Source organism: Choloepus didactylus, chromosome 19, assembly GCF_015220235.1.
Source record: "Choloepus didactylus isolate mChoDid1 chromosome 19, mChoDid1.pri, whole genome shotgun sequence".
NCBI classification, from domain to species: Eukaryota; Metazoa; Chordata; class Mammalia; order Pilosa; family Megalonychidae; genus Choloepus; species Choloepus didactylus.
Genome location: NC_051325.1, coordinates 38,051,146 through 38,064,507, shown reverse-complemented (window position 1 = coordinate 38,064,507; position 13,362 = coordinate 38,051,146). Strand labels below are relative to the sequence as shown.

General features: G+C 38.1%; 1 protein-coding gene across 6 annotated transcripts in view; it reads right to left on the bottom strand.

Moving 5' to 3' along the window:
- The window catches only part of ITCH (itchy E3 ubiquitin protein ligase), a 168,793-nt gene extending 155,797 nt beyond the window's left edge, over window positions 1-12,996 (bottom strand). Inside the window, exons 1-5 of one of the 6 annotated variants that reach the window (XM_037811038.1) lie at window positions 12,919-12,995; window positions 9,172-9,248; window positions 3,180-3,263; window positions 2,593-2,691; window positions 1,420-1,569 (exon numbers count right to left, since the gene is read on the bottom strand). The gene's annotated coding sequence lies outside the window, so the exon portion shown is untranslated. Of the gene's footprint in view, window positions 1-1,419; window positions 1,570-2,592; window positions 2,692-3,179; window positions 3,264-9,171; window positions 9,249-12,918 lie in introns of all 6 variants that reach the window. The other 5 variants (XM_037811036.1, XM_037811039.1, XM_037811041.1 and 2 more) reach the window with 5 other exon arrangements.
- Between the last annotated feature and the right edge of the window lie 366 nt (window positions 12,997-13,362).

Below are 13,362 nucleotides of genomic sequence, written 5' to 3'. Positions count from 1 at the left end.
GCTACATATGTATGATTCTATTTAAACGATATTCTGGACAAGGCAAAACTATAGGGATACAAAACATCAGTGGGCTGGGCATAAAGGAGCACAAGTGAAGGTTCTGTGTTTGTCAAAATTCAAAGAACCACACTTAAAATAGGTAAATTTTACTATGCATAACTTATATCTCAATAAATCTCACTCTATAAAGAAAGAAAAAGAATACTCCCCAAATGCCATTAATCTAGTTTCTACAATAAAAAAATAAGAAAATAAACTGACATTAGATCTCCTACGTATCTTGGGGAAATCTCTCCGGGACCCATTCTTCCTCTCTAGCACTTCCCTTCCACCTCCACATCTATCTTTTCCAATGTCCCTTTTGTTTTATAATCTATCCCTTCTTTTACCTCCTCACCTCCTCCTCCTTGACATGCAGCTCTTAAAGCCAACTGCAACTATTCCTTCATCTCACAGCTTTAAAATTCATAATATATAAATATGGAGAAGGATGTCTCTGCAGCATGAATTTCCTATGGGAAATAACTTACTTTTTAAATACGGTGTGAAAAAAAAGCCTTCACAATCAAGTACAGAGGTGTGCAGTTTATAGCTTCACCTAGTAAACCATTGTGACTTGAACTAATGAAGACATTAGTTTGAATCTAAGACTAGTACAGTATTACAATAATCTATTGCCTATTAGTCTGTCAGTTACCGAGACTTAAAATATGGTCAATTCTTACACTTTTACATCATTTATTTTAAGTAATGTTTACTATCATACCAGGTAAATGTGACAGATAGAATGTTTAAAGTTGAAAAAAGATTGCCAGAGGTAAAAACTAACATTAACATCTTCCTGAAAGGCAGTGGAAAGAAAAATGTAAAAAGGGGTAGACATTTCATAAGATTATTTCAGTAACATCTTGTCCCATAAGCACCAAACAGGCAAATTACATTTCTAACCTTATGTTTAAATGTGTATCCTATTTATAGACAAATTATTAAACAGTCAGGATATTGTGAAATTTGTTTATTTTCAAAAATAACATATCCAAAATAAGCAGTTATTTTTATAGGCCACATATATTTTGACTTAGAAAACCTTCAAATAGTTTAATAAAAGTATTTTCTCAAAAGAAGGCAGCAAAACAACTTTAACAAAAAAAACCCACAAAGAGAAGAGAAAAAACGCTTTTGAAACAGAAAGCACAGAGTTCAAAGAGCTAAAGGACACAGTGGTATTCTGTGAAGAACTGAAATCTAATAAATTTAAACTCTCAAACAGCCTTATTTAAATACAGAATCACACATGTTAACTAGAAACACCAAGTAGCCTCCCTTGGATAGGGCCTCTCTTCCATATTCCCAAACCACTACTCAAGTGAAAGAGCCATCTATCAAAGAATTCTGCTTTGAAAAATTTTTACTTACCAGTCACTACTGTGAAAAATGACTGCTCAATTCTGTTGTAAGTGGAACCATGAAGGTGGAATGATTCTTGTCTGGGCAAATAGTAACCAGACTATACAGCTGGGTTGAAAACTAGATCCTGTTTCCTAGGTCCAAAGTAGCAGCCGCCAGCTGGAAAGAATAATTTTTAGACTCACTCTACTAATGATAGCAAAGGAGCCGACCTTGGCATATGGGTTGTTACTGGGGATATCAGCAGAGGGGATAAGAATTCTTTGGGTTGGGATAGACAAATACTCATTTCCATAACTTAATTTCTCAGCAACAGAAGAGGGAATGAACTCAAACCCACTCAAGATGGGAAGGGTTGCTTTCCTATTTAACATATTAGCATGTCCTACCAAAGTGGACTCTAAAGCATATGCATATAAAAGGCAATTATCTCATTCAAAGAGAAAAACAGGAAGCTACACAACTTTCATGGTTCAATAGTATGAAAACAGAGTTTAAGCAATTTGGTACCAGGATCTAACTTCTAGCATTTATTTGCTTGACTGAGCTCTGTACCTAATATTCCAGAAGGCAATTTCTTCCCTGTTCCCCAAATGTGTTTTCCAACAAACATCCTAATATCAAGTCCTTATTATAAGGTGTTCCTATTCAAGTTTGGCTTTGACTATTTACTGAGAGTTTAAAGTATTCAATATGCCACCATATATTTAACTATAATTTTGCAGATACATACACTGCTCTTTCGAGAACAATGCTTGTGTGAAATTATACAACCTAATTATATATAAAGTTGGATTTCTTGGCTCCCAAGAAATTCCTGTTTCTGACCATCTCCTAATACTCGTGAATTCTCAAAATATAAGACTTAGATATCTATCACCAACCTTTCAGCAAACCTTTCCAGAACATTTCTAAACATTAAGAATTATCAAGTAAAAACAAAAATTTAGAAAGTAAAAATTTTTTAAATTTTTTAAAAATTATCAAGTACATCAGAAGTCAACACTGATGAGTTACTAAGTAACATATATGTTCAATTTACAAACAAAATGCAGGCATTTTTCTTACAAGGAGCCTAAAATGCATCTTTATTCAGCTTGTACTAAAAACCCAGAAGAAAATGGCAGAGAGAATCATCTACAGCCCAGAGCCCTAAATATTCAAAAGAAAATTATCACTTACCCATTAAGAAACAAATAGGATTATGAAAGCGGAGCCAATTCAACACTCCAATTTGGGTCTGCAGATTTTCACCTTATTATTCCAAAATTAACTTTCCTACTTTGAATCCAAGAAGAAACAGAATAAAAATAGTATTATTTCAAAGAAGGCCAAAAAAAAACCACATGCATCTTACTTGTTCTTACAGGTAAACAAATAAATATAAATCCAGAAAGTTAAACAGACTGCCCAATTAGGCAAATGTTTCTTAGATATGACACCAAAAACACAATCCATAAATGAAAAAATTGATAAATTGAGCCTTATAAAAATTAGGAACTTCTCTTCAAAAGACACCATTAAGAAAATGAAGAGACAAGCAATACACTAAAAGAAAACATTTGCAAAATGCATATCTGATAAAGGATTTGTAACCAGCATTTACAAAGAATTCTTACAACTCAATAAGACAACCCAATCAAAAGATCAGAATGGAAGATTTAGCCAAACACTAAGATCTCTAGCCTTGTTACTCAATGTTAATTCCATAACTTAAAACCATGCTCCCATGAGGAGCTAAAAAAAGATAACAGAGAAAACAAACAAACCAAAAGTACTCATGTCATTGCCACACTTGAACCTGTTCAGTCTGCTCCTTATATTGAGACTAGGATCACTATCAATCTCCTCTCCTAGGGAAAAAAAAAATGAAAGAAAAAAAAAAAACACAAAAAACTTGACAAGTAGCACAGTCTTAGAATAAGAAATTCCAAATCATCACACAATGAGCTCAAATTAAGTAGGAAATGGATCACTGAAATGATTAAAACATTTGTTTTTCCTTCAGAATTATCAAAAGGAAAAAGCCATTTTTGGATACTTCAAGCAGATTTGTATTTTCTTGAGCAAACAGTCATAACACGTCTTCTAAGAGAATAGTCAAATTTCTTTAATAATATCTTATATTTTCCTCCTCTAAAAGGAAATTTACATGACAGGGGCTTATTTGCCTAAAAGTATAATCCTCACTAGGTAAATGACTAAAAGGGAAGAATAGAGAAATCCAAAACAAGAGAAAAATGTAATGGAGTCCTGCCCCCACCCAGCCTGCACTTTTCCAGAAAGCAGTACTTTTAACTTTTTATCAAACATGTACTGAGGGGCTATAAGTTGAAGAGAATGGGTCTAACTGCTGCGTCAACAATAGCAATGGAGAAAAAGGACTCTTAGAAGACCAAGAAGCAGAAAAGACAGTGGGTAGCAACCTACAAAATAAATTATTAGGACAGATACCTTCATAATTTTTTGTCTCTTAGAGACAAAATTTACACAGTTTGCAAACAATGTCCAGAAAAACTCACAGAATTTAAAACTATAAAATCAGTATACACAGTCCATCTCCATTCCCTCCCAAAACCCCAGAAAACTGAAATAAAGGAAAAGATAAGCATTAACTCTCAAGGGCAAAGACAAAAGGAAAGATGACAGCAGATAAATGTCAATAAGCAGGGCAAAGAACCTAGCAGCTAGGTTCTGTCCATTTCAATATATACAGAAAATAGTTTTTAATTAAGACCTACAGTAAATATATTTCCTCCAAAAAATTCAAGAACAGAAAAAGATCACCTGGGATCTCCCTTTGACTACGAATTTCCACAGAAGCCAATGTAGCTAAATCTCTCTCCTGTATTTCTTTCCCTCCCATTTCCAAAGCAAAGCTAACTGAAAATAACTACCTGAACTACCTGAAAATCACTTTTAATTTTCAGAACAAATGAACTCCCAAAACTAGGTTAGTCCATGCTTCAAAAATAAAACAAAACATTAGATGTTTTGACCCTATTTCTGCATCACTATTGAGAGTGGCAACTTTGAATACTTTACATAGTCTTCTTAGTACTCTTATGCACAAGAGTAAGAGAAAAGTTGCTGTATCTCAGATATAAGTCTGAGTATTAAGAGTATCTAATTGCACTATTGAGCTTACTTGCTACAAAGACTATTTAAAATAACTACATTGTACATTTTTAGCCAAGAATAAAGAATAACTTCCCTATGTATGTCAAGAAAGTTTTCATGAAAAAATATAAACAGAACAAATGGGTTCTAGTAAAAATAAAATCCTAAAAATCACTCTCTCAGGTTACACAAAATAAACACTTTCTACCTTTCTATAACATTTATTAGTTTCTTGAAACATTCTGAATCATGCATTAATTATTCTGTCAAGTCTGTGCAGTGAAGTTCTACATCTTTTCCTGGAGCAAACCACTGTCAGGGTTTCCAAACCTTTTGTATAAACTAAAACATAATGAAACTTATCAGAGGCTAACTAAAGCTAACTAAGATCACCAAGAATTTGAAACTGGCAATGTGATCACCAGGTGAACTAATATGGTCCTTCCTCTTCCTTCTATTCTACTGTGCAAACTGCGAAATCAAAAGCCTACGTATGTGAGCCATTGCTAAGGAGGGTGCTGGGGCTGACAGTTATGAAGCAAAAGATCCACAACATGAAACAAGAGGGATAACCTGTTCACATAGTAGTATCCTCACATATTCTGGTTTTGTTCAAAAGTGTGAATGGGAGAAAAAAACTTACCAAAATTTACTTTCTACAGGGTCCCAGTGTCACAAGGTGACCTACTCTCTTATATAAGCTTTTGTTCCTTTCTTCCCATTCCTACTACTACCTCCCTAATCTGGTCTCTCTGCCTCCAGTAAATCTGTAGACCTCAATATTGCCAAATAAATCTTCACAAAACACCATTTTCATCTTGTTAGTCAATAGGACTCAAGGTTATCCCAAAGTAGGAGGTCTAGCCCCTTCTTACCTTTTCCAAACTTTCTCCTATTACTAGGCCCACAAAAATCTCCTGAACCAAACCCCATCTATTTACTACTCCCTCAAGTCCATTCCTGCCTCCACGCCTTTGCCCATCCTGAATCCCAATCTTAAATAATTTCCCTTCTTGTATCTTAATAATTATTCTTCATACCCCTCATTCAGCACAAGACTGCTTTGAGGTAATGTTTGAACCATTTCAAATTTTTGTGTGGAAAAGGACTTTCTTCCCAGAGGGCAGAGACTATGGGTTATAATACAGAAGTCAAGGCCTAGACCAGAGGTTGCAAAACGTCAGCCCACAAGACAAATTTTGCCCACAGTGGTAATTTGTTTGGCCCTCAGTATTTTTATATGAAACCATAACCTGCCAACATTTAAAAAATAAATATTTATTACTAACAACACAAAATTCAAATCTTTAGCATTATACTTAGAACTTTTCACACAGTTGCCTCACTTTGTCTTTCTGGCCTCATGACCCCCAATGCTCTCCCTCTCCATCCCCTTCCCTGCTTCCTGCACCCTTTTTCTTCCATAATATTCTGTATTTACACACAAGATTAAGGTGTTTCTCTGCCTGTACAGTTCTTCCCTTTCCCCACCCCTGTCACACACCTATGCATCATCTAATACCCAACTTCAGGTCCAAGTCTCTGGCCAACCCCCAGGTATAACTGACCACCTCTTTCTCTCCTGTCTTGCAGCTTTTTGATCTTTTTAGAAAAAAGTTAAGATGTTCAAGCAACACTTGAAACCTAGATTAAATTCTACACTTTAAAATAGTGAATTTTATGTGAATTTTACCTCAATAATAAAGAAAGAAAAAGTGAGCAAAAGCTGCTTAACAGCTGCCCCTTTAGAGGGACATGAACTTCCTAGTTCGCCTAAGTCTCAAACTGATTCACAGATTCATAGATTCACATAGATTCCGTAAGCATTTGAATTTACAATGCTCAACCTTAATAAGCTTACTGAATGAATGAATGATGACAATTTTAAGAAAGACAAGGTTGGTGCTAATGATGATAATAACAACAACAGCAATTAACATTTTATGCTTATTGTGAGGCTGGTATCATTCTAAACAAAAATGCATTATCTCATTCAATCCACAAAACTCTACGGATACATGTTATCACTGTTCCCAATTTACAAATCAGTACACTGAGGCCCAAAGAAGTTAAGCAACTTGGCCAAGCTCATACTACCAGTATATACTAGAGCTAAAGTTAAAATATCAGACAGTCTATCTCCAGTATACACTCTAGTATACACTCATATTCCTATAGTATGATTCATTTAGACTAGCATTATTTCCTGTGACCAACTTAATTGATTCTTTGGAACAAAGGATCAAAAGACCATATTTTAGAGCACACTCTCCCTTTGTACAGAGAGTAAGAAGCAAACAAAATTCACTTAAATGCAGTTGGTATTTCTAGAGGTTTTCTGGTCTTCAAAAAATCTTTTCTGTAATTGACAGTGCTTGATATGCACATGAACTCAAAGTTCTTAACTAATGATACAGTACAAATATTTTATTTTTCCTGGGGTAGAAAGGTATATCTGTTATAGTGAAAAAAAAATTGCAAACTTCTTGAGGGTAGGTATGGCTTTTTTGTTGAGTCCCTGAAGTGCCTAGCACAGCCTTGGGCAGAAGAGGCAGTTAGTGTATACTTACGGTAAAGGAACCAAGAAATCAGAAGTTAATATCTTAAATTGTAAGGTAATGCAACCCTTATTATAGCATTTATCATATGCTTTTTATAATTACTGGTGAGCAAGTCGTTTCCCCAAGAAAAAACACAAAACTTTGAGGTAGGGATTTTATGCTTGAGTACCCCTCTAGACCTAGCACAACAGGGGCTCAACAAGCTCTTGCTGAATATTACAAACTTAACATTGCTATACTTCTGTTTCCTACAAGATGCTCTGCCTCTGTTTAAAGCAGAACCTGATGTCAACAAAGTCCTGAAAAATTAGTGAACCTAGCACATGAAGCACAGTGAGTGAGCTAGAAGGAAACTGACAGATCATCATATTTAATATATTCAACAGATAAGTGTGGAAGGTGAAACTCAGAGATATTTAAGTGACAAGCAATGCCAGGGCTAGAACCCAGGTCTCCTAAATTTTGGCCCAGTTATCTTTCCACAAAGAACTATTTTGTAAGCTCAGGATGAAATAGATACTTTCAGAAACATTTTTTAAATATTTGGTACTGAGAATGATCTTTCCCAGCAAATAACTTTTTGTGAGGTATTACATCACCATTAAAGAAATGAAAGCTGCCTTGTTCCTTTACTGCAGATAACATGATCTCTTCTCCACCCCCTTTTATTTTAATTATAGTAAAATAAATAACATAAAATTTGCTATTCCATCCTTTTAAGTGTACAATTCAGTAGCATTAATTATATTCACTATATTATGCAACCATCACCACTATATCCAAATCCTCTTCATTTTATGTTCTCCATACTTTTCATTTTCATGTCTCTCCATCATCTTGAGACCTCTTCTTCTCACCATCTTTTTTTACCTTCTTTGCCTCTTACCATTTCCTTTCCTCAAAGCTTTTACAAAACACCCCATCTCCTTCTTTTCTCTTCATAGAGATCAAAAAGAACAGATTAAGCCCACAATTGATTATAGCATTGGCATGGGACACCATAATGAGCAAATCATAGCCCTGGTCTCTAAGCATTTACAGAGCAACTAGTTAACAAAAACACAAACTAAACACAAAGCATCACAAAAATGAATTAATAATAAACACTGAAGTTTACAGTGGAGACATGAACTTAGGTATGGGTGGGACCTTTATGTGAAGAGAGGTCATAATGAAAATGACAACTAATAGCCTCAAGGTTAGAGTTAGGGAAAGTGAAGCTACCGATTCACCTGCTCTACTTCACTCATTCACTGTTCTCCCCTACTGCTTGACTTTTTTTATGCTCTACTCTTTTTCTTATCCAATAATCTCCCTTTTCTCTCTCCTGACCTTTTAAAGTGAATTTGTCCTGTCATGTTTTCCTTTTTATTTTTATTGCCAACTTCTTCCATATTTTGGATCTAGATTATGTCTTAATTCATTTTCTTTTCCAAAGATTTAATATGTATTATTTTATTTGATCCTCACAACAATGCCAAGGAGGCAATAGCAATCAATATATCTATTGCACATTATATATATATATATATATACATATATATATATATATAATATATATATATATATACATATATATATATATATAATATATATATCTATTGCACATTAAGCCCCAGTAAAGTTAAATGACTTGTCAAAAGTCACAGCTTGTCACTGGCAAAATCAAATCAGAGCCCAGGCCTTTTCTTTCCAAGATCTTCCTTTTCCACTGTATGATGTTCCCTTCTTTTTAATTCTTCCACTTAACCATATACATGCACATGTCTGTATAAGTATATATAAAGATAAATGTTTATAAAACAACACAAGAAGAAAAACAAATATGTCTAAAGGAGCTTAAAAAAACTGGAAAGTCAAGGGACCTAAATTAAGAGCACAGTGTGGTTCACAAGCTAATCTTTGCAGAGGAGACTTTGGGTTTCAGAACCAAGTAGAAATTGCCTACTTCTTCACTAACTGATGCAGTCAGCATCAACACTGCTCTCTCCCCACACCTCCCCACAGCAGTTATGTGATCAGGGCTTGCCCTCTGCACCACTCCTTCCACCAAATCTCTTTCACAGGCAGGTCAGCATACCTGAAGTTCTCACTGTTGGAGTCACTTCTTTGGGTTAAGGTGTTGTCTCCAGAAGGTCACAGTTAAATGCATGTTACCTGAGAGGGGAAGGAGGGTCCATTAACATATTACTCTTATGGTTAAAGGTTTGCGATTAGCAATGACCTTAGGAATCTGACAGCATGAGGTCTCTAAAAATTATCATGAGATAATTTCTGATGGGGTGGACAGAAAAAGGGGGTGAGTTACGGGGAAATGACTCATAGTATGAAGTGATGTCCACCTGAGTATGATGGCCACATGGCAAAATAAGAATGGCCATATAAACACTCACTCTGCCTTTTGGGGTCACCATAAACCCCTGTAAGTTGGAGGCTCCTGGAGATAGGAAAAGAAAACATATTCCAAGGATCTAGGTATAGTCAGTTCTGAAAAGAAGCAAAAGAGCTGAGCTGGTAGCAGTTTTCCAAGGTCGGTGCACTGTCAGACTAGAGTACGATAAAAGCAGGAACAGCTTCTGGTTAATTGCTTCAAGTTGTAAAGCTAGTTTCCAACCCAACATTTTTAGCTGAGGGTCTACCTTCCAACAGGGAGAATGCGGCAATTCAATTCTGCGAACTCCCTCGCTAATTTACGTTGACTCAAAGCCAGTATCACGTACAGCCAGAAAAATCAACATGCCTTTACTGAGTGCTTACCATGAGCCCAGAATTTGACTAGGTGCTATAAATTACACAGAAAAATAACTTTATATACTCCTGTCTTAATTCACATAAAGGAAACCAATCCCCAAAATTCAAAATTGAGAGAGGTGAGAAACAAGAAAGGAAGGGAAGAAAACAGGTGATTTATTCCTTCAGTACTAACACAAATTTCTTGAGCCAGAATGAATACAAACAAAACTCACTTTTAAACCAAAGTTCCTTGTTAGAATCTTGCCTGGTCAAGAGGCACAGGTTAGAAGTATTTATTTATTTATTTATTTATTTAGTTAGTTAGTTAGTTTTGTTTTGTTTTATTTTATTTTATTTTATTTGGTCTAATACCAGAAGCTCCTGATGTAGTACACGTTCTTCTTAGTACATTCTAAGAATACCAGACTGGAGTTAGAAAACTTGGATTCTAGTTCTACCTGACTCTTCACTAGTTTTAGGAAAATTATTTATCCTCTCTTTTCATTTTTTTTTTTTTAACAGAGAAAAAACTAAGAGGTTGAACTAGTCCAAGAATAGCATATAACTAGCACAAACACCACTCACTAGATAAATGTGTTCAATCATAACACACTTTCCCAGAAAACACATATGACCAGAATCCTTCTCAATATAGTACTTCTGCAGCAACTTCCAGTCAGGGTTGACCCATAAACCAAAATATATTTGCAACTGTGGACTGGATAGTCTCTGCAATCTCTTCCAACTCCAAAATTCAAATACCAAGTTTCTATAGGGTGGGAGAAAAAAATTACATCCAACAACCTTAGATCAACTGTGTTAAGAGTCATCAATTTTAGTCTAAATTCCAAGCACTCCTCCAAATTGCAACTGACCTGGTTCTTTTTAATTTCTCAAAGATGCTAATGAACAACTCACTCTGATACCATTAACATATATAAACTGACATTATTATTCTGGCTTGCTAATGGGTTCTTGACAGAAAATAAAGGAGTCCTTTACCCAGACTGACCCTAAAAAACCCTCATCCAAAAATATGGTAGAAATACTGCACTAGTGAAGAGTCAATTCCAATCCTGTGATCATCCCCAAAGCCTCTCTCCAAGGTCAGGCTTTGTCACCTCAAATTCTGCAATAGCCCCTCTTCATCCTTTTCACTCTTATCAACAGAGCAGTCTTTCTAAAACACATGCATTTACATCACTTCCCTGCTTAAAAATCTGTATCTATTGATAACAACATAAAATTCAGATTTTTTAGCATTACACTTTTCACATACTTGCCTCATTTTACCTTTCTGGCCTCTGCATTTACACACAGGATCAAGATGTTTCCTTTCCACACCTGTCACATTTCTACTCATCACCTTAGACCCAACTTCAGGTCAGGGAAAGGTACTGCTCCTTCTCTGACCAACCCCCAGGTGTAACTCCTTTCTCAGAGCTTTTTGAGTTACATGTCCAGAGTATTGTTTATATTAGTGGTTCCCAAGACAATCAGAATTACAGAGGCATGTTGTAAAAATAAATTCTTGGGGGCCAACACAGACCTACTAAATTAATCTAAGGAGGTAAGACCCTGGAATTATTACATTTAAAAAGCAACACTAATTATTCTAACAGTTAAATTTGGGAACCACTGGTTTGTCTGAATCTTCCAAAAGTGTAAAGATGTTATTTTTAAAAAGGATGTAGAAATGATTTACTCTAGAATATGCTGAAAAAGTATTCTACACTTGCTTTTTATTTCATATCATATCCAGGTTGATTTGCTTAAAAAATTCGCATTCACTGTTCAAAAAGGCTGAATTTCCACCTTCATTTCTAGACCTTAAAAAATGAAATAACTGTACCTTGAGTAAATCTGTGAATACACAGTGCAGGCTCTCTCACCAGATCTGCCAGGAGAACTTTATTTCAGCTGTGAAACAATTCTTTAGCCGATTTTGAGGGTAGAAATACACTGACTTTATATACTTTATTAAGATGGAATTATATTCGAAATAGATGCAGGGGAACCCACTGAAGTGCAAATATAGGTGAGCAGTCAGCGTTCCATGAATTTTCAAAGAAAAATCCCACTGTTCCTTCCCCATTCCCTCCCCCCAAAACTATACTGCGACTGTAGAGTAACAACAGAAAATGTAACAAGATTAAGAAACGAATGCAACCAAGAAAACAAGCTGACTTGTCACTGGAGAACAGTGAATTTCGGGTAGTTTTCAAGTTCACCTGGTTAGAGAGATTACTAACTTTAGGCCCAAAGGCTACATCGGGCGCACAGACCCTGTGTTTCTCTCCAAGTCGCGGCCCAAACTAAATCTGAAAACTTGAATCCCCCAATTAGATTCACGTCCTCAACATGTTTCGACCCTTAGATATCATTCACGGCTACTTTTGTCTTTTCTCTGCTACAGAAAAGGGCACACTCTGGTGGGAGGACGTTGACAGCTACACGTCTGCAAACTCGGGGCCGAAAAGCGCCGGAGGGTCGCGGCGGTGGGGGGCGCGGATGAGGGCGCCCGGGCCGGGACCACCACGCGGGGGGACAATGGAAGGGGGAACGGAGTATAGGAGGGAAGGGAAGGGAGCCTCTGTGCTGGGCCCCCCTCGCAACTGGGGGTCTCCGAAAAGTCTCGGGCAAGCCAGCCAGGCAGCAGGTGGGCCCGGACGCCGCCCCTCATAGGGGCCACGTCGCCCGCAGCCGCCTGGCCCCGCGGGTAGGCCGGGCTACCGGCGAGTGGCCCCCAGGCGGGGCAGAGGGGCGCGGGGCTGGACCCTACCCGCGTCCGCTGCGGCCCAGCTCTCTCTCAACTTGGCGCCCGCGAGGCGAGGGGCTCCAGGCGCCTCAGCCCCGCACTGGCCGCCCGACCCGACCTGTCGACCCACTCCCCCACCCCCGCCCGGCCCCGGGTCACTAACCCGAGTTCCCCGCGCCCCCCACCGGTACTGACTCTGGGGGAAGGAAGAGCAGCCGTGACTCTGGGGTCCCGGCTAGCGCGCCGCTCTCCTCCACCACTCGTTCTTCCTGGACACGCTCACCCGGGTTCCCACCTCTCCCAAAAACTGCCCCCAGTCCGCCCGCGGGTGCTTACCGGGACTCGGGGCGGCGGCGACTCCTCAGTCGCTGGACTAAGATGGCAGCCGTTCCCGAGCCCCAACTACAGCTACCAGAACGAGTTGGCTGCCAACGCGCAGGCGCCTCAGCTCAGGAGCGCTCCGGACTACACGCCCCAATAGGCCTTGCGCACCCGCCCGCCTTCTTCCCTGAAGTGAAGCGCTGGCGGAGGCAGGTGTGCGCCGGTAAAGCCCAGTTCCCTCCCCGCAGGTGGGAGGGCTTCGGTTCCCAAACTCGGTTTGTGCATCATAATCATCTGAAGGGTTTGTTAAAACATAGATTGCTGGGCCCCACCCCCAGAGTTTCTGATTCAGTAGGTCTAGAGTGGGGTCTGATAATTTGCATTTCTCTGGTGAGGCCTGGTGGGGGATCACACTTTGAAAACCACTGGACTGTAGCTTAGTCCTACACTGTGGAGTTA